Below are 9,774 nucleotides of genomic sequence, written 5' to 3'. Positions count from 1 at the left end.
CATAACAAACACATATATGCTTATTTGATCGTGCAATGAGTGAAGTCCACAAAAGTCTTATGTAATAATACCCATGTAACGAGCGTTAGGTTAGCGGATCCCAGACTATAAAAGCCTTAGGTCACTAGGCATAAAGTCTCCTAAGAACTTAATAACTTGAGTATTAAAGAGCCCACTCGTGATCAATTATGCATCAACACATATTTTTTTCTCTTCCTTTTTTTTCGTCTTTTTTGGTTCTTTTTTTCACATGATTTCTGAACGAGTGCGTTTCGCTCCATCTCGCTCAACCCTAGACTACTCATATAAAATGAGCCGGCTACTAGCCATTTGACACCTAGCCACAACAACTAGCAATAAAATCCAATGTTTTCTCCAATTTAAAAATCCATGTTATTTTACCATTAAGAGAATATCATACATTCTAGACATAAACAAGTGATTAACCCTCGACAAGCAAGCAACCTATAAGACTTAGTAAAATCTTTTATTGTTTCTAGCATGCAAATCAATTCATTAAGACTTAACATCCCTCTATACGTCATCACTACACTCGCGTTAATATCACAAATTAATCGGAAAGCAAACTTAAGGGATCATGATAAAACGCACATGCAACTATATGCAACATACTAACATGCAAAATAAATAAAAACTACATGACAAATATGCAACTATATGAACTAAACTAGCATGAATATGCAACTAAATGGACACACATAAACATATTCCTTAACTACTACCCCCAAACTTAAAATTTTCACTGTCCTCAGTGAAGGTAATAGTAAGGAATCAGGCATACCTACTCGGAATCTGGATGGTCATCACCCTCTACGGGTGGCGTGTCAGGAGGCGGGTACACAGAATCCTCACCAAAAACTGGTCGCTAAATGTCAACTCATGTGGCTCTGAAAGCTGTCCTTAACACCTGGGTAAGGTCATGTGCAAACCTATTATGGATGTCATGCATCGCATCCATCTGCCTCATTAAGCGCCTATACTGCGCTGAGCCCAAACCAGCACTGTCCTCTACATCCTGCTGCTGCTGCTGTGAAGAACCGGCCTCCCCCATCTGATGTCCCCATGCTGTTCTGCGGGCCTGAGAAGAATTACCAGCATATGTCTGATCGGATGGCTGGCCACCCGGAAAGTGATCATAGGAGTAACCGAGCCCCTTCTCATCAACCTTCCCACCGTACCACTCATGCATCACTGCTATCGTCGAACTATCAATAGAGGCACTAGGTAGCTGAAACTGCTCGTGTACGGGCCAATAAACTCCAACTACCACACAGAGCTTCGTCACAATCGATGTATAGGGAATAGAACCCGTAGTGCTCCCACGCAGAAACCTTAAAATACCTTGATAAATAAAGGATCCAAGATCCACATAACCGCCCTGCAATATCCCCCACAACAACTTTACATGATCACAGTAACATCATGCATATATAAAGAAGGCATGATGTTCGCACAAATAAAAGAATTCCATGCACAAGCAAACCCGTTCATGAATGAGGCAGGGAAAGTGGCTTACTCGTTCAAGCCCCTCTTGAATTTCTAGTGAGTGTTTGGGACACACAACGTCGCAATAATCCGGTCCAAGTTAAAATCTTCCCCAATCTTCGTCACCCAATCCTCCTGAGCCGGCTGTCTCTCGGGTTGGTTAATCACCCGACGAATAGCCTCCACAGTATAGTCCACAGTCAAACCATGAACCACCGAGTACCCATTCTTATCCGCCTTCGCGTTCGCATAGAACTCACGAACAACACTCATGGGCACAGCAGCAGGTACCTCATAAAAAGATACCTAAACCATCTCCAGAATCATCTCCAAAGCTTACCATCCCTCCCCGATGGTAGAAAACCCTTCTCCTTCGCTATGGGCTTCGATAACAGCTTCATATACTCTGCGTTAGCCTCCGGAGTAGAAAACCTAGGCCTCACACCTCCAACACTTGAAGAATCGGTGGTGCTGCTGCTAACTTGAGTTCTTGCTCTCTTGGGTACCATTGGATTTGAATAAGTTGAGAAAAGAGAAGTGTTTAAGAGAGATTTAGGTTTGAGAATTGAAAAGTATGGAGGAGATGATTGTGTATAAGTGTATGTATATATAGGGATTGAGAATATGAATTAGAATAGAAGTGGGTTATGAATATGGGATTAGTGGGAATAATGGGGTGTAATAAGGCTTAAAAATCGGGTATGAGTGTTTGTAACTGATGTGGGAAGAGGGAAATTCGTGTGATGTATTTTTTTTGTGTTGAATTTTTAATTTTTCTGCTTTTTTTCCAGGGCCTTAGCGCGGCCGCCCCACCAGGCAGCGGGCGCGCCGTATGTCTGTCAAACCAGCACGGCCGCCCCACTTCCCAGCGCGGGCACGTCGTGCCTCTTGTACTTTCAGCGCGGCCTCCCCGCCAGGCAGCGCGGGCGCGTCGTGATTCTGTCAAAACACCCTATTTTTTATGCTTTTCAGAGTGTTTTGTGTTTTCTTATGCTTTTTTCTTCCTTTTAACTTTTTTTCTTCCTACTAATGTACAACAAGCTTGGGTTGCCTCTCAAGAAGCGCTTGGTTTACGTCAGCTTAATGTAGAATTCCAAGATCAAGTGGATAATAAAACGGCACTAACCACCTTACTGTTTGCCATATTTCCGTAGTAGTGCTTCAGACGCTGTCCATTTACCTTGAATGACTGGCCTGAATCATTCTCAAAAATCTCCACCGCTCTATGTGGAAACACAATTTTGATAACAAACGGCCCTGACCACCTCAACTTCAATTTCCCAGGAAAAAGATGGAGGCGAGAGTTGAACAAAAGAACTTGTTGCCCCGACACAAATGATTTGAGCACTAAACCCCTATTATGCCACCTCTTGACTTTCTCCTTATATATTTTATTGTTCTCATACGCTTGAAGTTGAAACTCATCGAGTTCATTCAGTTGAAGCATCCTTTTCTTACCAGCTGCATCCATATCAAGGTTCAATTTTTTTAAAGCCCAATATGTCTTGTGCTCTAGCTCCACAGGAAAATGATATCCCTTATCATAAACCAATTGAAATGGTGGCATGCCAAGAGGAGTCTTGTATGCTGTCCGATACGCCCAAATAGCTTCATCCAGCTTCAAAGACCAATCTTTCCTCGATGGACATACAACTTTTTTCTAGAATATGCTTGATCTCTCTATTAGACACCTCAGCTTGATCATTAGTCTGAGGATGGTAGGCTGTAGCAACGTGATGATTCACATTATATCTTTGCATCATAGCAGTGAACTTGTGATTACAGAAATGCGATCCCTCATCACTGATTATGACTCTTGGAGTCCCAAATCTTGTGAATATCTTCTTATGAAGAAAATTTAGCACTACATTCGCATTATTCGTTAACAAAGCTTTAACTTCCACCTATTTTGAGACATAATCAACCGCCAACAAGATATACTGATTATTGCAAGATGAGATAAATGGCCCCATGAAGTCAATTCCGCAAACATCGAAGACCTCAAACTCGAGTAGCACATTAAGAGGCATCTTCCCTCTTTGACATATTACCAACACGTTGGCAGCGATCACACTTCAAAACAAACTGATGCACATCCTTAAACAATGTAGGCCAGAAGAATCCTGCTTGAAAAATACGAGTTGCTATCTTTTCTCCACCATAGTGGCCTCCATAAACAATCGAATGACAGTCTCACAAGATACCCTCCGTCTCGCTGTACGGAATACATCTCCTGATGATTTGGTAAGCTCTTTTCCGAAACAAAAATGGCTCATCCCACATGTACCACTTTACCTCGTGAAGAAACTTCTTCCTTTGAGTAGAAGACAAGTCTGGAGGCATAATGTTGCTCACAAGGTAGTTCACAATGTCTGCAAACCACGGTTCTTCCTCTTGCACCCCAAACAACTGCTCATCGGGAAAAGACTCATTAATCAATGTCTTATCCTGTGAAGTCGCACTTGGATATTCTAAATGAGAGAGATGATCAGCAACTTGATTCTCAGTACCTTTTCTATCCTTGATCTCCAACTCAAACTCATGAAGTAAAAGAACCCACCGAATCAATCTAGGCTTCGAGTCCTTCTTTGAGACGAGATAACGAATAACAACATGAAAACTGTCACTTTCGTCCCCAGCAAATAAGAATGAAACTTCTCAAAACCGTAGACAATGGCTAAGAGTTCCTTCTCAGTACTAGTATAGTTCAGTTGAGCACCATTGAGGGTCTTACTAGCATACTAGACCACATGAAATATATTATTCTTCCTTTGCCCAAGAACTGCTCCAACTGCATAGTCACTTACATCGCACATCGATTCAAAAAGCTCATTCCAATCAGGTGCAGTTATGACAGGTTTCATAATCAAACTCTTCTTTAAGCTCTCAAAAGCAGCTAGACACTCATCATCAAACTTGAAAGTGACATCTTTCTCCAATAAATTGCACAACGGTTTAGAGATTTTAGAGAAGTCCTTGATGAAGTGCCGATAAAAACCCGCATGACCCAGAAAACTGCGGATCCCCTTAACAGAAATTGGTGGAGGAAGGTTTTCAATGACCCCCACCTTGGCTTTGTCCACCTCTAGACCTTTACTAGAAACCTTGTGCCCAAGAATGATGCCCATGTTGCACCATAAAGTAACATTTCTCCCAGTTTAGAACCAAATTGGTCTCAACACACCTTTTAAGAATTACGCCAAGATTTTGTTGGGATTTATGCATACACGGAAGCGTGGATTATAATTAAAATGCATAAAACCCATATAATCGCATACAGATCGTGAATAAATCGAGGGATTGATTACTAACCTTTAAAAGCGATCCAAGAATGATGAACGGAGATCCTTAGCAGCTACTCCTCAAGTGTGAAGCACTCCACCGGTATCCACAAAGAGATCGAAGCAATGGAGGGAGGAAGAGGTTGAGAGAATTAGAGTTGCCTCCTTTTCTTTTCTTCTTGAAAATTAGGGTTAGGCAAATAGGGTTTATAATAGGGTATTTATAGAGAAAATTTCAGCTGAATTTTTTTTCCATAAAAAATTATTATTATTATCCCCATGTTTTGATAAATCTCATTAATTAATTATTAAAACTCTTTTAATCATTAATTCTTTTTCTAAACTTTTTACAAAAATAATTCTCTCAACAATTTAATTTCACAAATTAAATTCTTAATTAATAATATTAAGAAAGCATCTTAATTATTTTATAATAAATTAAATCACATTTAAATAATTATAAAAACTGCTAATCAATTATTTATTTCATAAATAAATAATGACCAGTTATTATTTATTTAACTCCTACACCAATAAATCATTCTCTTTATGGTGTGACCCCGTAGGTTCATTATTAAAGCCGGTAGTATAAATAAATAATAATAAAACCATTTTATTATTATTTATATGAGTTCTTTAATTCATTAAATATAATTAATAAATTAATCATATTTATTCTACATCGTGAGGGATACTTCTCAATATATCGCGACTATCCGGATAATATGAATTCACTGCTTAGAATATTAAGAACCTATTCAGTGAATAGTTACCGTACAATAAATTTCTTCTACCCTACAATATCCCGATTAAATACAAGGCATGGATCTCGTGTCAAGCCTATCTAACTTAATCATATATTTTCCTCTTCACTATGTCTAGTTATGTTTAATGCAAATTAGAAACTTCTTTCTAATTTCATTCACTCTGGCCAGAGATTCCTGAACTAGCATAAGTGGAATGGCATAGGACATTCTATTCTTTCACTAGATAGAGCAGATCCTTTATTGATCATTCACTATCTTCGTGTACAAATTCCTACACCAAGAAGAGCCCTTATTATTGTCCCTGAAGATTAAGAACTAAACCAAAGTATAGTTCAGTGTATAAAAGATGACTATGATGAACTCAAATCTAATGACACTTGTACAACTATCACTATGTGAACAACTGCTGACACGTGAGTGAACTCCATCAGTTGTTCAGCTGTGCGAGTCATGTTCAGTGAACTTTATTCTATAATAAGCACCTACATACTAGCTATAGTGTCACCACACAAATGTCTATGAGAACATACATCCTTCATAATGAAGCAAGCATAGTATGTACCGATCTTTGCGGATTATTAATTACCAGTTAGCAATCCTACGACCGGGAACTATTTAAGTTCAGAGTTATCATCTTTTAGGTCTCATTATTATGATCTCATCATAATCCATAAAAAGCTTTACTCTAAACTATGGTATATCTTATTTAAACACTTAAATAGATAAAGCCCGTAATAAAAACAAATCAAGTCTTTTATTAATATAATTGAAATCAAAACAAATTACATAAAAGTTATTCCTAAATCATCATACATGATTGGACTTAGGACACATCTCTTTCAGATTTTGCAAGCACTCGTCGAAAGAATCCCTGAACACAGAAAAATCATCCATAAAGACCTCCATATTCTAACCAATCATGTTAGAGAAGATAGCCATCATGCATCTTTGAAATATAGCAGGTGCACCACACAACCCAAAAGAAACTCTTCTGAAGGCAAAAGTACCAAACAGACAGGTGAAGGTAGTCTTTTGCTGATCTTTTGGAGCGATGCACATCCGATTATAACCTGAATAGCCATCCAGAAGACAATAGTATTCATGCCCAGCCAACATGTCAAGCATCTAATCAATGAAAGGAAGAGGGAATGAAAGGAAGAGGGAAGTGATCCTTCCTCGTGGCCTTGTTCAGCTTCCTATAATCCATGCAAACTCTCCACCCCGTGATTGTTCGAGTATGAATGAGCTCATTCTTCTCATTAGCAACCACTGTGATGCCTCCTTTCTTCGACACACACTGAACTAGACTCACCCAAGAACTGTCAGAAATAGGATAGATGATCCCTGCATTTAGACACTTAAGAATTTCCTTCTTCACAACCTCTTTCATTATCGTATTTAGCCTTCTCTGTTGCTCAACAATTAGCTTACTTCCTTCCTCTAGCAGAATTTTATGCATGCAATAAGAAGGGCTGATTTCCTTGATATCTGTTATAGTACATCCAATTGTCGATTTGAACGCTCTCAGAATTCTAAAGATCTTTTTCTCATCACTACCTGAAAGGCCAGATGCAATAATAACAGGAAAAGTAGATGCATCTCCTAAAAAAGCATACCTCAAATATTCAGGAAATGGTTTAAGCTCGAGTGTAGGAGCTTCCTCAATAGATGGCTTGAGATGCCCCTCAGAATTTTTGAGTTCTGACATTCCAAGAGATTTAAAAGGCATATCCAGCCTTCACTTCCAAGGAGAAGCATTCAAATACTGCAACTGATCATCATCTTCATCATCGTCACTATCTGAATTTCCCAACAAGGCTTTCTCTAAGGCATCAGACCTTAGCATTTGATCAAGTTCTGAAGTAACCACAGAATCGACCAATTCCACTTTTAAGCACTCCTCATTATCACTAGGGAATTTCATGACATTGAAAATATTAAAAGTCACATCCTGATCCAATACTCGCATAGTGAGTTGACCCTTCTGCACATCAATCAAGGTTCGGCCAGTAGCCAAGAATGGTCTTCCCAAGATTATGGGAATCTTTCTATCCTCCTCGAAATCAAGAATTACAAAGTGAGCAGGAAAGATGAGTTTTTCCACCTTGACCAAGACATCCTCCACAATGCCTCGTGGATATGTAATAGAGCGATCAGCCAACTGCAAGGACATATAAGTAGGCTTTGGATCAGGTAAATCAAACTTCTTGAAGATAGACAAAGGCATCAGATTGATGCTATCTCCCAAATTACATAAACACTTGTCGAATAACAAGTTTTCGATAGTGCAAGGAATAGTGAAGCTTCCAGGATCTTTAAGCTTCGGAGGCAACTTCTGTTATAGCACAACTCTGCATTCCTCCATACGAGCAACGATCTCTAAGTTATCGAGCTTCACTTTCCGAGAGAGAATACCTTTCATAAACTTCGCATAACTAGGCATTTGTTCAAGAGCTTCAACAAAAGGTATGTTGATATGAAATTTCTTGAACACCTCCAAAAACTTAGCAAACTACTTATCCAACTTTTGCTTCTGCAGCCTCTTAGGAAAAGGAGGTGGATGATAGACCTGTTTCTCCCCTGTATTACTCTCAGGAGGAGTGTGTTCCACAGTTTTCTTCCTTGTATCCACTTCTGCTTCCTTCTGCACATCTTCTTCAGCCATAACTTCATCTTCTTCAACTTGGGCTTTTTCAGGGCTCGTAACCTTCCTAGGCTTCAATATAATTGCCTTAACCTGCTCTTTTGCTTCCTTCTTGCCTGGAACTTCTGTGTACTAGGGAGTGTACCACGTTGTCGATTCAAAAAGGCATTGAAAATCTGCCCAATTTGATTCTCCAAGGTCTTAATAGAAACCACTTGGCTCTTGCACATGAGCCTCAACTCCTTCAATTTAGATTTTTCATTAGATTGTTACAGTTGGAGTTGTTTTCTTGGTGCATATTACGGTGCTAAAAACTAGGGGGTTGAATTGCTTTGCTGCATACTGCTGATAAGGCTGCTACACCGCATTCTGAGTGTTGCTCCAGCCGAAGTTAGGATGATTGCGGTTGTTGGGATGATAGGTGGCTGAAACTGGTTGCTGCAACCTCTGAAAGTTGCTTACGAACTGAGTTGATTTAATAAAAATAACACACTGTTCGGTATCATCCGCACCAGCACAAAGCTCATAAATACTAGTGATCTGATTAACTCCATAATTAGCTAAAGAATCCACCTTCATCGTCAAAGCCTTAAGCTGAGCAGCTATAGCAGTAGCTGCATCTACCTCTAGAATTCCTGCTACCTTGCCTTGAGGTAGTCTCTGAGAAGGGTTCTGGTATTCATTAGCAGCCATCAGTTCAATCAAATCATAGGCTTCATCGTAGCTCTTAACCCATAAGGCTCCACCTGATGCTGCATCAAGCATGGGTCTAGACTGTGCTCCAAAACCATTATAAAAGTAGTTGATAATCATCCAGTCAGTCATCCCATGATGAGGATACTTTCTAAACATCTCCTTACAACGATCCCAAGCTTCACATAAAGACTCTCTCGATTGCTGCGCAAATTGAGTAAGAGCATTCCTGATTGCAGCTGTCTTCATCATAGGGAAGAATTTAGTAAGAAACTTTTGAGCAAGATCTTCCCATTTGGTTAGAGAGCCTAGTGGTAGAGAATTCAACCAACACTTAGCTTTATCCTTCAGATAGAATGTGAAAAGCCTAGCTTAACAGTATCTTCAGAAACATTGTTGAATTTAAAAGTGTCGCATATCTCGATGAAATCTCTAATATACATGTTAGGATCTTCCGTTGGAGAATCCCCAAACTGGACTGAATTATGCACCATCTGAATCGTAGTATCCTTGATTTCAAAAGTGTTAGCCGCGATGGCTGGTCTGACAATGCTAGACTGAATATCATTGATCTTCGGTTGAGAGTAATCCATCAAAGCATTCGAATTCGCTTCTGGTTCTCCCATTGCAATAAGAGCTTCTTCTTCAACTTTCTCCTCAACAAAAACTTCTTCAACTACTTCCTCTGCTTTATCCGGTGTTCTCTTGCGAGATCGAGAACGCGTTAGCATACACGCTCTCTAGAGTACCTGAAAAAGCAACAAGCAAATAAGTAAGTAAAATATCTGAGTCAGTGAACTTTAATCAAGCACATAAACTAAAAATTAACATCGAGTCCCCGACAACGGCGCCAAAAACTTGTTAGGAAGAAAACACGCGCTAA

The 9,774-nt window shown here is 39.5% G+C and overlaps 1 non-coding gene across 1 annotated transcript; it reads left to right on the top strand.

The window, feature by feature from the left end:
• Nucleotides 1-9,021: 9,021 nt before the first annotated feature.
• On the top strand, nt 9,022-9,128 carry LOC141683122 (small nucleolar RNA R71). Its single transcript, XR_012560121.1, has one exon. It is a non-coding gene; the product is annotated as a small nucleolar RNA R71 (small nucleolar RNA).
• The last annotated feature ends 646 nt before the right edge of the window (nt 9,129-9,774 follow it).

The sequence above is a fragment of the Apium graveolens genome, chromosome 1 (genome assembly GCF_009905375.1).
Source record: "Apium graveolens cultivar Ventura chromosome 1, ASM990537v1, whole genome shotgun sequence".
NCBI classification, from domain to species: domain Eukaryota; kingdom Viridiplantae; phylum Streptophyta; class Magnoliopsida; order Apiales; family Apiaceae; genus Apium; species Apium graveolens.
This window is presented reverse-complemented; position numbering and strand designations above follow the sequence as displayed.